Genomic DNA, 18,684 nt, shown 5'->3' on the forward strand with positions numbered 1-18,684 from the left:
TCACGTCGGAACTCCCGACCCTCAGCTCATTTGAAAACTAGCCATTGAGCTCTGGCCTACTATACTGGACACGTCCGGTATAATACCGAACACGTCCGGTATAATACCGAACACGTCTGGTGTGACCAGGAGTTAACTCTCCAAGTCAGTTAAGCGCGAGACGTCGGAACTCCCGACGATTGCCAGAACTCCCGACCATCAGAACTCCCGACGAACCAACCCAAGAACATCAAGAATTTTGCTGTCGCTGGGCAAATACTGGACACGTCCGGTATTGCCATACCAGCGAAAAACAAATTAGCTCTTTTGTCTCTCAAACACTAAAAACTCACATGGGTTGGCATGAGCACTTATGAATGATTATCTATCAACATGATGCATCCCTCTTAATAGTACAACATACCTATTAAACTCAAGATCAATGGAAAAAACGAATTTATACCGCTTGAGTTGATCTCTTTTGAATTGATGCCATCTATTTCAATCTTCATCAAGTAAGGGTGCCGACATGTTGATATTGATCTTTTCACTTGTGCATAGCCATCTTGAGCACGTGACTTGATTCCATTCATCAAATATGAATAATCCTAAATGTATCAAGTCACTTCCATAAAACACTTCAATAGTGATTTGATCCTCCACATCAACATGACCATCATAGCTTGATTAGTACCTCAACTAAATGCAAGTTCTTCATTCTTCACCCTAGCTAGGTTCTTCCGCCGCCAAGCCGTCGCTTGCCCTTCACCCTTGCTTAGTACCTCGAAGCATTTCCTTGCTATCTTTACCATCTCAAGCCATCAAGTCACATCTTGTGTTGAATCATCCATTCAATTGTATTGTTATATTTTTCATTTCAATTTAGCAAGCTTCAAATATGAGACCATTCTATATGCAATCCCTCATGTCTCATTAATTAATTCTTACCGAGCTTGCTTTCACATAGTACATGGAAATTCCACAATAAATAAGACTTTGCATGAATTTCATTTGCATTGTTGTCTTGTGTTTGAACTAGATTGTTTCTAACAATACATCATTTTGGCTTTCATTAAGTACATATGAGATAATCTATTACTTGTCCACACTTAGCAAATAGGTTAGACCTTGAATCACATTGTCATTCAATCATCCAAAACCCACTAAAGGGCTAGATGCACTTTCAATCTCTCCCTTTTTGGTCATTGATGACAACTTGATTAAAGCTTACAAAAGGATATAAACATTTAAGCTTTTAGGTTCAATGATTTATGAGAGGCTCCCCCTTAATATGTGCTTATGACTAGAATTCACAAAATGACCTCAAGTGTCAATTGCACATACTAAAACATATAGGAGACTCCTCCTAAACCATTGCATCCGTGGGGTGCAAGTGTGTGTGACAAAGTAAAACCGTGATGCATATGACAAGCTATATCACACAAGAATAAATATAAAAGCATCACATCAAACATTTTCATTCTAGCATGCATGGTCCTTATGAAAATAAATACAACACATGTATGTCACACATAGCACTCATTACACATTTTCTCAAGTCCATAAACCACTAAGATAGATTATATTGCCACACGAGTCTTAAATGATACATCCATAAAGCATAAGTATAAGTCTCATCTCTCACATGATACAATCTATCTCAAACTCAAGATACATCAATGAAGCTCAAAAACTACAGCTGCAGTACATATCTCTAGGTACAAAGATAAGCAAATGAAACAAACATCCTGAAGCTTTAATCAGTCTCTCTCTTCCCCTTTGTCATCCATCACCACAAAGGTCCAACAATGACATACGAAGCACAAAGGGGCTGCAAGCTGTCTCTAAAAGTTGTGATCACTCATCACCATCTTCATCTCTGTCTCTGCCTTCTCTTTCATCATCTGAGCGTGGAGCACCAGGTGGGCGAGAACCACCCTCACCAGACAAGTCATAGCCACTAGACCTATAGTAGCTAAAGCCACCTATGAGGTCACCCCACTAGTCTGAAACATACTCGTCTGTAGCACTGAGACGTGGCTAAGAGTGAGTAGGCACACGAGCCTATAGTGGTAAAGTGTTAGGGTGCTCTAGTGCCTACTGCTGCTGCTGCTCCTGTCACTGAAGAAACTCAGCAAACTCTCTGTCATACCTAGCCTGCTGCTACTCCTCAGTCTCAGGCTCACTAGCTGCCTCATCTGATAGTGGAGACCTAGGAGGCTCAAGCTCAAGTCTAGCAGCAATCTGCTTTAGAGTCCGAGTGTCCTTCCTCTTAGCCTCCCTCTCTCTCTGCTGCCTGGTCTAGATGTCTCTACACATCCCAAATAAAGCACTAAACATCTTATGAATAGGAGAAGGAGGACTATGGCAATGTGAAGAAGAGCGTGAAGGAGCACATGGTGGAGGTGAAGTTCCTGCTGCTGCTGCACCACTCTCAGGTGCATCTACCTCTGCTGCTCCCCCTAGACCAGGTGGGGGTACTCTAACCTCTATCAAGTCGTCCACTATCTTTTGGACTTTATGCTTCTTGTCATACTCAAATGTGTGTCATGTGACCTTTTTAATCATATACATGATGTAGGGTGCAAATCTATAGCCCTTGAGGGGCCTCTCACCCACACTCCTGATCTTTGACCAAATAAAATAAAAAACACTTAATGACTGTGCACCTGGTGACATCCTGTGGAGCAAGTTTCTGGAATAATCAACAATGTTCCCTTTGTCTCCTCCCTTGCAATCAATGGTCTTCCTGAACATCCTATCCAGGTACCTATAGGTAGGGTGAAGACCAACTACCTTCCCAACTACTCCTCTCTCACCTCCTAGTGGGTACATATAGGCAAGCTACTCAGGAGGTAACACCTGCTCTGTGTGGATCATGTCTCTCTGAAGGTCCTCCTCTAAGAAGCCAAGAAAAGCTACAAAGGCGTCGTAGTCTACACTGTACCACTAGCCCTCAAGCATCCAATGCATACGCCTCGACTCCTCTTCCACAAACAAAGTGGCATAGAACTGTGCAATGACTTCAGAGTTCCAATCATGCACAAACTCCATGAGCGTGTATACACCTATATGGTGACAAGTGGTAATAGCATAGTCAATGGAGGACTTACATAGCTCTCTGACATATTTCCAATCTATCCACTAAGACTTGGCTACCACAGGATTCGTAGCAAGTATCACACTAGTGTAATGATCTAGATGGAACATAGTGTGAAAGCGATGATCATACTGAATCCTAGGCAAACCTCTGGGATCAATCCTCCTCTAATCTCTTGCTCTCTCAGTCATACCCTTTCCTTTGTAGTTGACTCTGACAACATAATTGGGTAAAACCGGAGCATGTACTTCAAGAAGGCCATAGTGCATGCCCTAACCTGGGTGGTGCACTAGAGGTGCCTACTGCTCCTCCTCTATCTCCTCAGAGCTATCACCACCATCTGACTCTCTGTCTGAATCTCTGTCAGTGCTCTTCCTCTTCTTATGCTCAACTCTGTAATCCTCAGTTTCATCATTAGAAGAGGGGCTGCTATCACCATCACCACTCTCTGTACTGTGGAGTGCCCCTAGTGGCTCTAGAGGGTCTCCTGCTGCTGCCCTACTCCTGCTGACTGAATCTGGGATGCAAGTCCTGCGTTGCCTCTTGTATTTCTCTAATGCTGGATCATGCCTATGCTTGGATCTGGGCTCCTATCTTCCACTCATGGCTGCTGCCCTGTATCCAAAATGATTTGCAAAGAATCTTAGATACATGCCCAAACAATATTTCTTATATCATCGTCTATATATATACAATTATTTATCCAAAATCTCGCAATCACCTATCCCATCCATGGTCAAGGTTTGCAAAATTAATTTAGACAAACAATCATACATATAGAGACAATAATCAATGAGTATTGAGTCAATGCTGCAGCTGAACCTGCACTGCTGGCTCACACCGGACACGTGTCTGGTATGCGCGTGCACAGCATCCCAAGCAGGGGCCTTAACATCGATCTCCATCAATCCATTTCAAAATTTGTGGGCAGCTTCCTCAACAACAATACTTTGCTTCTACCAAAAGGATTTGAAAAAGATGCACTATCCAATAGATCGGATAAGTTTCAGGATTTGAAATACCTAGGGTGGAGATCGTCAAAATTGATCTCAAATCCACAGAGCTGTCCTCGGAATCTTGATGTGGGAGACCTTCTATCCCGTTCTTGCCTTCTTCTTCTTCTCTCTTTCTTGCTTTGATCGGTAATGGCGCAAAGTGGCGGCAGCTGCTGGGTGCTCTGCTTGCTGCCCTGGAGGCTGGAGAGGTGCGTGGCATGGAAGAGGCAGCAGAGCGCGATGTAGAGGTAATGCAGTGGAAAGGGCACGGCGATGGCGCGGAGTGCGGGTGAGGGAGAGGTTGAGCGGCAGTGGTGACGGTTGAGACAGAATGAGTGGAATGGGCCTCGGAGCTAGGCCAAAAGGGTATTTGACCTAGCTCTCCCATGGATACTGGACACGCCTGGTATTTGTGGGACCAGTCCAACTTGTTCCAAATTTCATTCACTTGATTCCAATCCCCTTCTCTATCATTTCTTGATCCAAAACATGTCTGTCCTTGATCCAAATAAGGTGTAACTACTTTTCTTATCCAAATGCCAAGAGTAGCACTTCTCTTTTCCAAATATTTGGCATAAACATGATTTTGCTTAATTAAGACAGATATAGTGAGACATAGTAGAATGCGGACTTAAGAAAGCCATGTCATGTGTGATTAGCCAATCAAACAATCAAGGAGAGCTATAATCATCACATGACAAGGCTAGGTCTCAAAGACCATGATTCAAATAGTTTTTCAAATTCACACCACCTACACATGCTAGTTATAGGTTTTGAAAATCATCTCTCCTATGTCATACAAATGCACACTCTAGCATATAAAGGGCCTTAGATGCACTTACAATGCATGAATGTAAAAACATACCTTCACCTTGAGCCCATAAGAGTTCCACTAAGAAGATACATAGCATGATAATCTTCATGTTGACCTTAATAGCCAAATAATCATGCTAGATACGAAATCAATTTTTCATCCAAAGGACTACAAGGAATGCTAGATAAATTTGTTAGTCCACAAAGGTGCAAAATAGAAACTGAGCTCCCCTAAATAAGTGCCACAAGTGATTTGAATGACTTTCAACAAGTACTTAATTCTATTTAAGAATTTGGGAGTCAATCACCTATTTTGACCAACACTAAGTAATAATGTCATATTTAAATTTGTGTTCGAGAGATGCTCACAATCCACTTAGATTTGATAAATAACAAGCTTTTGAGTAAATTAAGGATATATGAAAATATATGGATCAAAGACTTAGTTGCAATCCAATTAGTGTTCTGGTTCTTGCAATACTAGACACGTCTGGTATGCATACTGGACACGTCCAGCATGTTCAGAACAGAAACACTTCTCTTTCTATCCCTGGCCATACCGGACACGTCCGGTAGGTGCAGGACCGAGACAATTAATCCATTGCTTGTGATTCTTCGTTTAGCTATAGTATTTATTTTATGCCCTACATCTCAACAAATAAATTGCTCTACTAGAGAGCCATTAAAACATCATATGGCAAAATAAAATACTTTTCAATTGAATCTAATTAGCCACTTTCAATATTTCACAAATAGACCTATTTGTGAGCCATTGAGCACAAAATATACAAAGTGGCTATCCTATAAGGTTTAGGTACTTGTTACCAATGGTGAGGATAAAGTAGATGATATATTCATTAAATTATCTTTGGGTCAACCATATAGGAGGTTATGATAAGAATTGGTTGATAGATTGAGTGAATATTTTCAATTTGCTTGCTCAACCACCCTGAAGCCTTCATCTCATCACCAAGTACCTACATCATTAACCTAAGCACACTTTGGTATCCAACTCTTGTTGGGTCTTTTTGGGTTAGTCAATAAGTGCTTAGGTACCCAAATGGCTTTAGTACTAGTTTGTGGTGAACACATCACCTTACTAGTGCTAACTCCATTTGTGGTCTTCCTAAGCATATCATTACAAACAAATGTGTTTGGCTTAGGAGTGTTACCATTTGGACATTCATAGCTTAGATGCCCCTTTCTTCTACAAGCATAGCATATGCGGCCTTTGTTTGCTCTATGCTTATTTTGCTTGTATGAACATCTATCAACCTTATGGCCCATCTCATTGCATCCATAGCATCTTCTTGTTGCAACTTGGGCTTCCTCACTTTTCTTTTGGTTGGCCAACTTGTTTGAGGCCTTTTGTTCGGCCGCTTCACACTTGTCGCCCCAACTCTTATGTGGACACATAGCCCACTCATGTCCATATAATCCACAACCATAGCATAACCTTTTTCCATGTTTCTTGCTCTTGGTTGTGTTGGACTTGCTTGAAATGTGATTCTTTTGTTGGGCTTTGGAGGAAGCAAGGTTTGTACCCTTCTCAAGCTTCTTCACCATGTTATCTTGGTTATCTTGAGAAGGTTGTGCTTTCTCCTTACCCTTCAACCAAATCACATCTTTCTTTAATCTTTCCACCTCTTCTTTGAGCTCTATGTTTTCTATGAGATTTAGCTCAATCGAAGATTGGTTTGCTTGAGGAGTACACTCATTAGTACAAGAAATATTTAATTGAGATGGTATACTAGTGAGTGAATGTGTGAGAGGTTGAGAAAAATTTATCGATGTGACCACAACCTCATGGGCCACCTTAAGCATGATGCTTGATTCTACTACTTCCTCATGAGAGCACTTTAGATGAACATAGTTTGCTTGTAGCACATTATATTTGCTTGATAGTTCATCTAGACTTGCCTTGATCTCAAAGTTTTCCTTCTCTAGTTGTGAAACACTAGAAGAGGAGTTAGTAACTAAAACATGCTCAATTGACAATTTTTTATACCTCTCATTGATTTCCTTTAGTTCTTCTAACTTGGAGATGAGAAACTGATGAGGACATCACTTCTTCATCACATACAAGCCAAGGAGAGGAGGAGGTCTAGCATGGGCGTCCAATTCATCTTTCTCATGGTGGAGGCCCAGTCCAACTGAAGTTGGAGCCCATCTCAGATTTCAGGATCAGTCTGCCTTAAACTAGTCACCCAAGATGTATCCGGACTTCGTTTTCGACGATCCACATATGGTTGGAAAGCTAATTTGATAAGGAAGCCAATGCAAGTGGTCTCATATCAAAATCCCTTCGGAATCAACGGGAATCGTCGTAACAAATCAGTGTCCAGAATCTGTCAGGGTGCTGCGACACCGTCTTTTGGTCCATCAATTGTTGATGCTGAATCAAATCTGCTCAGAAATGAATTTGCAACAAAGCACTTTGACTGATGCACTAAAGTTTGATCAACTATGGTAGGTTCCACCCCGCCATTGTTGTTTTCTTTGGCTTTGTTTTCTTTTTCCACAGCACTGGTGCCATCATTCTTGTTTTCTTTGTTCTTGTTTTCCTTTTCCATAGCACGGGTGCCATTTAAAACTTCTTTGATTCCTTGAGCTTGCTTGCTAGCATCCCATCTTTCAGTGTTCACCAGAAGATATGACTTCTGATCAATCTTTTTTTGCAACTCTTCAGCTGCCATGTGAACTTCGAACAGAATACCTGAAGAACTCAGCTTGGTCAATGTTTTAACTCTGCTTCCAAGCTCGCGCAACACTTTAGCTCCTTCCTTTCCCACTCTTTTAATCTCTGCAGCAAATACCCTTCTGCTTTCTGGTGGTGCCTGGTGCAAGCGGTAGAGTCTTACCGCCTGTGTCCGGAAGGTCCCGGGTTTGAGTCGCAGTCTCCTCACATTGCACAGGCGAGGGTAAGGCTTGCCACTGACCCCCTTCCCCAGACCCCGCACAGAGCGGGAGCTCTCTGCACTGGGTACACTTTTTTTTTCTTTTCTGGTGGTGCCTAATGTTAATAATATATTTGTTTAGAAAAAAAAGATGCAGAGTCTCAACAGTTGTTGCTGACATTAAATGGACAAACCTAAATTTCTGAAAGAATGCAACCATGTAATGCCATGACTGCAAAGGAACAGTGCCTCAATGCTCCACTAACTTTGGTGAAACTCCTCCAAGGTTAGTTCATTGTTTTGTAAGGGCCATGGGGTGGCTCCCATATAGCAAAACCAAGCTGAAAACACACTAGAAATTAAATCTGACAGCAGCACCAATAGCAATCAATATAAATCTGCTTGTAGCTGTATCAGTGAATTTCCCAGTGTTGTACCCAGAGACCATAACATAACAGAATGTGGATTATTTACACACGGAATCCATACTCATACGACTTCATCATCGGATGCAGCTTTGTCAAGGTTGTGACAAAGGCTACCAATATAAACAATGAGAATTACACTTTAGATATATTCATAGGCCCAATGAGAAAAAAAAATTGATTGCTCTCAGAATGTAAGTGCTCAGCAACAATAAGGATACTTGTTATAAGAATCACTTCCTCCAGGTTTCCCAGATGTTTGGACAATTCTGCAACTGCTAGAGCAAAAGCTCCTACAGTTAGTGTCCCCAATCCCCGATTAAACCCTTTGCTTAAGGTTGCACCTGCATCAACACTGATGCAAATCAATTACAGAATATGGAAAGATGAATTTGCAGGTGTGCACCAGCCACTGGACCCATCTTTTCCATGTTGAAAATTTTCCATCTAAGGGTCTAAGTAGTAGTGCTAATCAAATAATTAAAAAGAAAAAAAGCAAGCACCTTAAAGACCAGTGACAAAAAAGAAAGGTATAAGAAAGAATAGCTTCCTTAGTGGCAAATAAAAAGAAGCAATTATCTATGTTTTTTAACTTTCTGCATCACAGAAACAATACCTACAACATTTAACAACCAATCTTACTTTTTTCTTCCAAATTTTATTTGTTTTGTCCATTTGAGTAGCCATTATTCTCTAAGCGACCTACACAAAAGGGGTTTCCAAATAAATTTGATGAAACCCATAGTTTAATAAGCAATTGTGACCGGCTTAAATTTTACGGTATGATAGTTTGGACTTTGAAGACGTCTCAAGAAGCATCTGGCCTAAACTTTAAGAAGTCATGGTCCATCACCATTGTAAATATAGTTTTAATAAAGTTACACATCCCACTGCACACAGGCTCGAAATAAAATATGCCAGCCAAGAGCATAAACTAGGCAAGCACCATTTCTTAATCCATCTACCACCCGATCTTCGGCAATGTCAAAAGCCTCTCAATCACCAGGTCTTCAACAATGCCAAAAGCAGGGGGCCACGTTCAGTAGATGGGGCTAATGGAAGACGAGTTTTCCTATCTCTGCACGGAACAATTGATTCACTCGGTCACCTAAAAGTGGACCCGTGTTGTGCATTGCTGGGAGTACAAACCTAACATCTCTAGTATCATTGCCCAAAAGAAGAGATCTCATAATTACATTTTTAAGCTGGCAGGCCCGAGCAGTGGCGGACGCAGGAATGGAAAATTGGGTGTACATGTTACATATATATACACATGCCGAACCAAACCATTGTGACATATGTAAAACTAAATGTCCATCAATTCAAAGCAAACAGTACTAGAACTAGAGCAGAGTACATTAGTACAATTAATTAATACATACAATATTTTTGAAGTCTCAACTAATAAAGGAACATTACAAATTTATTCGACGAGGCAGCTTTTGGAATCGAGAGATGATGTCTTCATCAGCAACACATAGAAAAAATTGCTTCTCAATGAATGTAACCAAGCAATCATTCAAGTACTGATCCCCCATGCTATTTCTTAGCTTGTTCTTTATGAAGTTCATCACTGAAAATGCTCTTTCAATACTTGCAGTTGCAACCGGTAGCAATAGGACTAATTTCAGAAGCTTGTAGACATACGAGTGTAAGACATGCTTATTTGTTTCAACAAGCAAAACTGAAAGCTCAGCAATACTTTTCACTTTGCTAAATCTTTCATCACCACGCATATCAACAATAAAGTTACCAGGCTGATAGGTTAGACGTCTCAAATTAGTGACTGAGAAGTCTTTGGGATAAAACTTTGAGAGTTTTACTAAGTTATCCATGTCAAAAGAAGCAAATGAATCTTTGGGATTGAATGATGACATGCAAATCAGCAAATCGGTGTTTACCTCATCAAACCTATCATTGAGTTCTTTAAGCTGCCTATCAATGATGATGAGGACATCACTTCTTCATCACATACAAGCCAAGTAGAGGAGGAGGTCCAGCATGGGCGTCTAATTCATCTTTCTCATGGTGGAGGCCCAGTCCAACTAAAGTTGGAGCCCATCTCGGATTCCACAACCTGTCTGGCTTAAACTGGTCACCCAGGACACATCTGGACTCCGTTTTCGACGATCTACATATGGTTGGAAAGTTAATTTAATAAGGAAGCCAATGCAAGTAGTCTCACATCAAAAGCCTTTCGGAATCAACAGGAATCGTCGAAACAACTCAGCGTCCAGAATCTGCCAGGGTGCTGCGACACCGTCTTTTGGTCCGTTGGACCATGTATCGTGTTTGGGCCCATTAGGGGGTGCGTCTAGGGGGGTGATGCCCAAGACTCTATAAATAGTAGCCATCACTCTCCTTAGGGTTTGGGTTTTGTTTAGTTCTTAATTTTCTCATGAAATAGACATCGTTTTGCTGCAACTGTGCCGCCAAGGCTACATGCTGTGAACCAGGGCCCTAGTTCTTGATCTTGTTTGCCTGTGGCGATTAGTCCTTTCGAATAAAGACTTGAACTCCTTGTTATCATAAGCCTCATATTTATTTACAATTTTAGATTGCATTCATCCCGTTCTTGCTTGTGTTCTTGATTCACTTGCAGGAAAGCCTTCTCGGCGAGGTCAATCGCGTCCGCGTGGTTGATAACCAGTGGAGCAGTGGTGTAATGGTTGCAGGGGTCCAAATCAGTCTTGGTTCGAAGCCTAGATCGTGAACATCGAGTCTCCACCAATCGACGCTATCATACCTTTCAGAAGATCGAGCATAATCTACATGAAGTGGTATCAGAGCCCTTGTTGCCCGTTAGGTATAACTTTATTTTTCCCTTTAGATTGTTACTATTTTTGCATTACCTATAGTCGACGAAAAGCCAAAAAAAACACCGCCACATATTTCCTATCCTATAGCCTCGTTGTGCCGTGTAATTTCATCTCTGTGTCGCGTGGTTGAGTTTGTGCCCTAGGTCAAGATCTAGTTGCTGGTTTTAGATTGTTTTTAGTCCTATTTGTGTTTTTTCCTTTGTTTTTTTATCATAAGCCGTGAACACCTTCAAGTCTAGATATGTTTCTTTTATATCCATCAAACCCTAGTCCCCTCCATCTAATTTGTTGTACTTGTCTTCACTATTTCCATCAAATCCTTGCTGCCGTGACGAATTTTGCGTGCATTATTCCCGTTTGGTCCTCTAATTCGGAGTCAGTTCGTAAAACTAATCTAGTTTTCGCATACGAACTCGGATTTCAACGTTCCATATATCAAAATCGATTAGAAAATTTTTTTGGATCCGTCCATCCCTGGCTTGTCGGGGTCAGAGATTTTTATTTTGGTAAAAAACTAGTCACAAGATCCTCTTTTCGTGGTCACAAGCTTTTTGTCGATCTTGAGCACGTCTTCTGAAATTTCCATAGGCCACGCCTTTCACTTGTTTAAGCTCATATTTTCTATGGTTACTTATTTTGTGCTCCTAAGTGAAGAAAAAATATCAAAAAAATAAAAAGTCAAAGAATCCTAAAAAACAACGATAGCCTAAAAATAGAGAAAAAAGAGAGGGGCAAAAGTGGAACAATATCTAGAGGAGCACATAGAGAGCGCCATTCCTGCTGTTCACATCACTTGATTTCTACCTTATTTCTAATCATATTCCTGCTGTTCACATCACTTGATGCATCTGGTACTTAGAACGTGAGTAGACCAACAACTAAGACAAGTACTTGTGATACTTATTCAGCTTTGCTATTCAGTTGTGAATTTTGCTATTCCTTGCTACTATATTATGCCTGTCCAAGCTCCACTTTCTTCTAACCAAGTATAGGTTCGCCTTGCAACTGTTACACTCAAGCTACAATGGTATCATAGTCACCGATCGATTGCACCGCCTGTTGCTTTGGTAAGAACACTTGTAAGACCGTGGTAAGACGCTTGAGAGTTAAGTGCCTTGTTTTTCCTTGTCCATAACCTAAGTAGTTGGTAGAGATAATACTATTTGTGTTGTCTTCTTCTTTCTACTAACCATGTTAGGAAAAGCGGAAGGCAGTGGCAAAGGAAATGGGGACACACCTACAGATTTCAATGACTGTGTTTCTAAGAATGAGCTTCGTGCCGTTCTTGATGATAAGTTCAATGAGATCCTTCAACAAATCACCAACTTGGCCAAGAGAATTGAAGATGTTGAACAACGACATCCTGAACCACATCATAAAGATGATGATGATGATATCTCTGAGGAGGAGGATGGCGACGTGGAGGCTAAAGCCGAAGCTCAACGACGTGCTAAGGATGCACGTAACCATAATCGGTTGAACTTTAACCGACACGGTATAGGAGGTAATAACCAAGGTAATAATGATCCTTTCTCTAAAACCAAGTTTAAGATACCTCCTTTTTCTGGTTCTGCTGATCCTGAAGCATATTTAGATTGGGAGATGGCTGTAGATAAAAAATTTAGCTCTCATCAAGTCCCTGAAGAATATAGAGTTAGACTTGCTACTAGTGAGCTTACTAGTTTTGCTCTTTTCTGGTGGAATGATATTTCCAATAATGTTAATGCTAATGCTATTGCTCAAATACCTCAAACCTGGACTATACTTAAACAATGAATGAAATCGAGATTTGTTCCTCCATACTATCAGCGTGATCTGCGATTAAAACTGCAACGTTTAAATCAAGGTAGTAAGACTATTAAGGAATATTATCAGGAGCTTTTAAATGGTCTAGCACATAGTAACATACAAGAGGATGAAATGGATAAGTGTTCTAGATTTTTTGGAGGTTTGCGTCGTGAAATACAGGATGTTCTTGACTATAAAGAATGGACTAGATTTTCCCAGTTATATCATTGTGCTCTTAAAGCTAAAAGGGAAGTACAGGGACGACAACCTAGGCATTCCATGAATCCATCCACTCCTTCATGTCCAACCGAGGTGAGTATTTTTTCTGATGTGCAAACACCACCAGCGCCTGTAAAGAAGAGTTCTTCTATCACACCTTCTTCTAGTGAATCTGCTACACCTTCCTCTACCAGCTCTTCTAAAATTGTTTGCCACCGCTGCAAGGGCATGGGACATATTGCTAAAGAATGCCCTAGCAAACGCGCATATATTGCTACTAATGTTGGTGGGTATGCTAGTGCTAGTGATGAAGAGAATGAATTTGCACTTGCAACTAATCTTTATGCAGATAAATTTACGGATAGTGCTAAAGATTCTGATGAGGTAATTGATAGTGTGACATGCACTGCAAACTACAAATCAATCCTTGTTCAACGTATTTTGAGTACACAAGTTGAGCCAGTAGACAAGCTACAATGTCACAATTTGTTTTAAATGTTCCTCATTGTCAATAATTTCTATGTTCGTACTATAATTAATGGAGGGAGCAACAATAACTTGGTAAGTTCTAAGCTTGTCAAGACCCTTGGTTTATCAACATATGCTCTTCCACATTCATACCATGTTCAGTGGTTCAATAATAATGGTAAGGCAAAGGTAACACAATCTGCTCATGTGCATTTTTCTATCAGATCATACCATGATTATGCTGATTTTGATGTCGTGCCTATGCAAGCTTGTTCACTTTTGTTAGGCCGCCCTTGGCAGTATGATAATAATGTTCTACATCATGGTAGGCAAAATAGATATACTTTTATATTTAAGGGAAAGACCATTGCTTTACTTCCTTTAACTCCTGCTAAAATTATGCAATATGAAAAGGAACTTGCTGAAAAGAAAAAGAAAGGCCATGATAAAGACTTTAGCAAACCAACAAATGAACCATCAAGTAAGATGAAAGAAGTTTTATTTGCTCTTAAATCTGTTCTTGCTGATCATGATGAACCTTGTTATGCTTTAACTTGTACATCGCCTATATGTCCACTTGGTCCTGCTTCTAGTGCTATGTCTCTTGTTGGTACTAACCTTTTGTAGGAGGAGGATGAATTCCTAGCCAGGAAGCCACCATGGCAGCTGCCTTTGTGAAGGATTGGGCGCCAAGATGAACGTCTTCTTCTGGAGCCATCATTGCTATCATCCAATGGAGGAGACGGTCTACTTCAGTCGAGGACGACTTCAATTCAAGAAAGGTAGGATGATGAGGACATCACTTCTTCATCACATACAAGCCAAGGAGAGGAGGAGGTCTAGCATGGGCGTCCAATTCATCTTTCTCATGGTGGAGGCCCAGTCCAACTGAAGTTGGAGCCCATCTCAGATTTCAGGATCAGTCTGCCTTAAACTAGTCACCCAAGACGTATCCGGACTTCGTTTTCGACGATCCACATATGGTTGGAAAGCTAATTTGATAAGGAAGCCAATGCAAGTAGTCTCATGTCAAAATTCCTTCGGAATCAATAGGAATCATTGAAACAAGTTAGCATCCAGAATCTGCTAGGGTGCTGCGACACCATCTTTTGGTCTGTTGGACCGTGTATCGTGTTTGGACCCATTAGGGGGCGCGTCTAGGGGGGTGACACCCAAGACTCTATAAATAGAATCCATCACTCTCCTTAGGGTTTGGGTTTTGTTTAGTTCTTGATTTCCTCATGAAACAGACATCGTTTTGCTGCAACTGTGCCGCCAAGGCTGCATGCTGTGAACCAGGGCCCTAGTTCTTGATCTTGTTCGCCTATGGCGATTAGTCCTTTCGAATAAAGACTTGAACTCCTTCTTGTTATCATAAGCCTCATATTTATTTGCAATTTCAGATGGCGTTCATCCTGTTCTTGCTTGTGTTCTCGATTTGCTTGTAGAAAAGCCTTCTCGGCAAGGTCAATCGCATTCGCATGGTTGATAACCAGCGGAGCAGTGGTGTAACGGTTGTGGGGGTCCGAATTAGTCTTGGTTCAAAGCCTAGATCATGAACGTCGAGTCTCTACCAATCAATGCTATCATACCTTTTTAGAAGATTAGGCCTAGTCTACATCAGAAACATTTCTTGCTGTTGAAGTGATTGCTCTTGCTTCTCATTCTCTTCCTCTAGCTCATCATTCTTCTCAACTAGATTTATGATGATGAACTTGTCTTTGCGGTTGAGATGGTCAAGGTTGTAGTTGTCTTCAACTTCAACATCACTCTTATCTTGATCATCCACTTGTGCTTTCTTCTTTTCTTGATCTTTCTTGTTACTCTTCTTCTTGCTTTTCTTGGCCATGAGACACAAGTGATGAGAATCATGAGATACTGAGGTTGACTCATCACTTGGTCGCCACCGGTCTTGAGCATCCTTGCAAACAGCTGCTTGCTGCTCTGCTGCCTTGGCCATACCGAACACGTCTGATATATGTAGGCAGACTGTAGGTCATGCACTGCTTGCACCTCGTGCTCCGGCTCGGTGCTCTTGAAGTCTTGTGAGGCTTCTTCGCTGCATGAAGACACAATGGACATACTTTCCATTGAATTGCACTCAATAGCATCATCACATTTGGATTTTCCATATAATTCAACAAGTCTAGTCCAAATGAGATGAGCACTGTTCGAAGGTGGATGTCCATTGAAGATTACCTCATCTTGAACCTCTGCACTCAATGTACTCAAAATGACATTAATAACTTGAGCATTGAGTTGCACACATATCTCTTTCTCTTTTGACAAATTTTTGTAGTTGCTCCAATCAACTATAGGAAGAGGCATGCTTGCACCCACAATATGCTCAACAAGAGGGCTAATAGCCCAAAAAGTATTGAGTACATGTAATGACCAAGATAGAAAGTTTGAACCGTCATTTTGGAGAAGCACGGGCTCCAACTCGATAGGCGTCGACATCCTTTTCTAACGGTGGTGAAGCTTTAGGTGAGAACCTGGCTCTGATATCACTTAAAAGGACCTAGGATGTCGCCTAAAGGGGGGGGGGGGGTGAATAGACATTTCTAAAAATTAACACCTTTAAATGTGGAAATGATTTAGTAATGGGAGTTTCCGAGTTGAAACTCCAAATCAAAGTAATACAACCCCTCACAAGTTAGCCACAGAGTATATAAAAGATACTAAATAAGTTTATGGAGCTAAACACCTACAACCAAAGAGTTAAATTGTGGTAGAACCTCCTAAATTATAGGGTCCACATGCACCTGTCACTGTCCAATGACCTCTGACAACTATGCATATGTTCCCGGTAACTTAAGAAGACTGTCGGGTGTCCTCAGAGAACCCTGAATCATCCATGATTTCCGAGCAGGATCCCATTATAGAGTAATTGTAGTATTACAACATTTATTCAAATATCTACATCAGAGTAAAATAGCGGAAGTCTTACAATAACTTAATTTACAAAATAGTTATTTCAAACCTTATAAACTAAGTACGATGATTATTACAAACCATAGTAGTGGAGTGGCATAAGTAACATAAAATATAACACACAAAGGAAATACCTTGCCCAAGGGTCACCCATTTACTTATCATCATCAACTTGAACAACAGTCATGCAGCACAGTCCAAAACAGACCTGCCCATGAAGCTCACCTGCAATAAGGGTTAACGAACCCTAAGTACAAAAGTACTCAATAAGACTTAACCGAAATATAAACAGAGTATACTTAAAAATGCAGGCTCAGGGATTCAAGGTAGGGCTTTAGCAAGACTCAAAGTTCTTTTGCGTAAAAGCTCTTTAAAAAGATTCATTCAACATTTAATTCTTCATAAAGACCATATATGAATCTGCCATGATCCGTAATGAGATCATGAACTTCATATCAAAACTCTTTCTCAAATCTTCCTCAAGTTTCATTTATTAACTATGATGATGAATAGTGAGTTGAGTCTCCATAACCAAGGAGCAACGACGATTCGAACCAATTATAACCCGGCTGGGGATTCCCAACCACACAACATATGCAGGTCCCCAACCTCCATATACCAACCTACCCTCAGATCATCTAAAACAAGAACGGGTCCACGCCACTCGAGAATACAGTACTCCACCATTCCAGTCCATGGCCACGTGGGTACACGCTACTCTCGCCATCTCTCCACTCCTAGTGCGCGAGTAGCCATTCTTGTAATAGAATAGCCAAGTTAAGGCTTATCGGAGTATGTGATCGGTACTACAAAGTCTCACCCCATGCAATTCAATAACAGACGTGTCTTAATCGACACAGGCAGAAAGAACCCGCTCACAAGACATCCATGTCTTGTGGCTCTCATACACCGAGTCCGCCCGATCTAGATTTATTACTCCACATGCTCATATCTCATGATAACATAAATAACCAGTCATATCCAAAAATCCATTTATATCTCGTAGGTGACTGGAAATCACCCGACTTTTATCATTCTAAGCATGGCTAAGCATAATTAAGCATTCTCGGATTGAAACGGGTAACAAGGTTGATATGGAAAAACAAGGTTGGTAATGCACCAATTAGGTTTCCACTCAACTCCTAATCACTTAATGCAGTATTGAAAAGCAAAAGTGATATAAATTTGTAAAACACAAGGTAGGTTTAAATGCATCCAGGGCTTGTCTTGATTGACGGAAAGGTCAGGTTCCGAAGACGTTCCACAATTATCAAACCCGACCTCAACAGACGGATTAACTTCCTCTTCAACCTGATTCACTACCACGTTCTCGCTTTCATTCAGTACACATAGTAACAATGCCATGTTTAATATGATGCGAGATATAAAATATGATGCTTGACGATGGATGCAAAAAAATTAATAATTGGAATACAACTTTCCTTCGCGGTACAGTTGCAAACCAACAACTAATTAAACAATTTCATAAATTCAAACACTTACTTTAAGTATCAAGAATTATTTTACACTAATGACCCAAGGTCATCACTCAATCCAAAATTCAAACAAAACCTAAATTATTAAGGTTTACTATTTGCTTTTATGAATTAATTATTTAATTAAAGATATGAAATAAATCAACTTTATCCAAATGAGCTCAAAATTTTTATGAAGACTTATCCCATGATAACTAAGTGGCAAAACAATTTTCATAATTTTTGGATAAATAATACAGCCTAGAAAAATCATGGCAGCTCATTTATTAATTAATTAGAGCAATTTTTATCACATTCAAAATGTACTGAAATCAACATTTAATATTTTTCCTAAATAGTTTACATCACAGAGAGGTCACACAAAAATTTTCATAATTTTTGGAGCTCTAATTAATTCTATACAAAAATAACAAATCATAGCACTATTCATGCATTTCTGAAAAAGAAAATTCCATTTTCAAACAACACAGTCACTGACAGGGTGACCCCACTCATCAGCACAGTGCTCCCATGCGTAGCAACGATGACCGGGCATTGGCCAGTGATTTCTCACCGCCGGTGAGATCAACGGCGACGGCGAGGGTACCAACGTGATCACCACGACGAGACGCACCGATTAGTGGCACGAATTGCACCAGTCACAGCTCAAACCGAGCTCGACGCCGGCCATGGCGGACACGGCGGTGCGGCAACGATACATCGGCGAAGGAAGGCCGGTAATGGTTAAACAAACTGCTTGGGAAGAAATAGC

At 40.7% G+C, this 18,684-nt stretch overlaps 1 pseudogene; it reads right to left on the minus strand.

Annotated features, from left to right (window-relative positions):
* Positions 1-7,238: 7,238 nt before the first annotated feature.
* Positions 7,239-10,212, minus strand: LOC136525952 (aluminum-activated malate transporter 5-like; annotated as a pseudogene).
* Between the last annotated feature and the right edge of the window lie 8,472 nt (positions 10,213-18,684).

This window comes from Miscanthus floridulus, chromosome 19 (assembly GCF_019320115.1).
Source record: "Miscanthus floridulus cultivar M001 chromosome 19, ASM1932011v1, whole genome shotgun sequence".
Lineage (NCBI taxonomy): Eukaryota > Viridiplantae > Streptophyta > Magnoliopsida > Poales > Poaceae > Miscanthus > Miscanthus floridulus.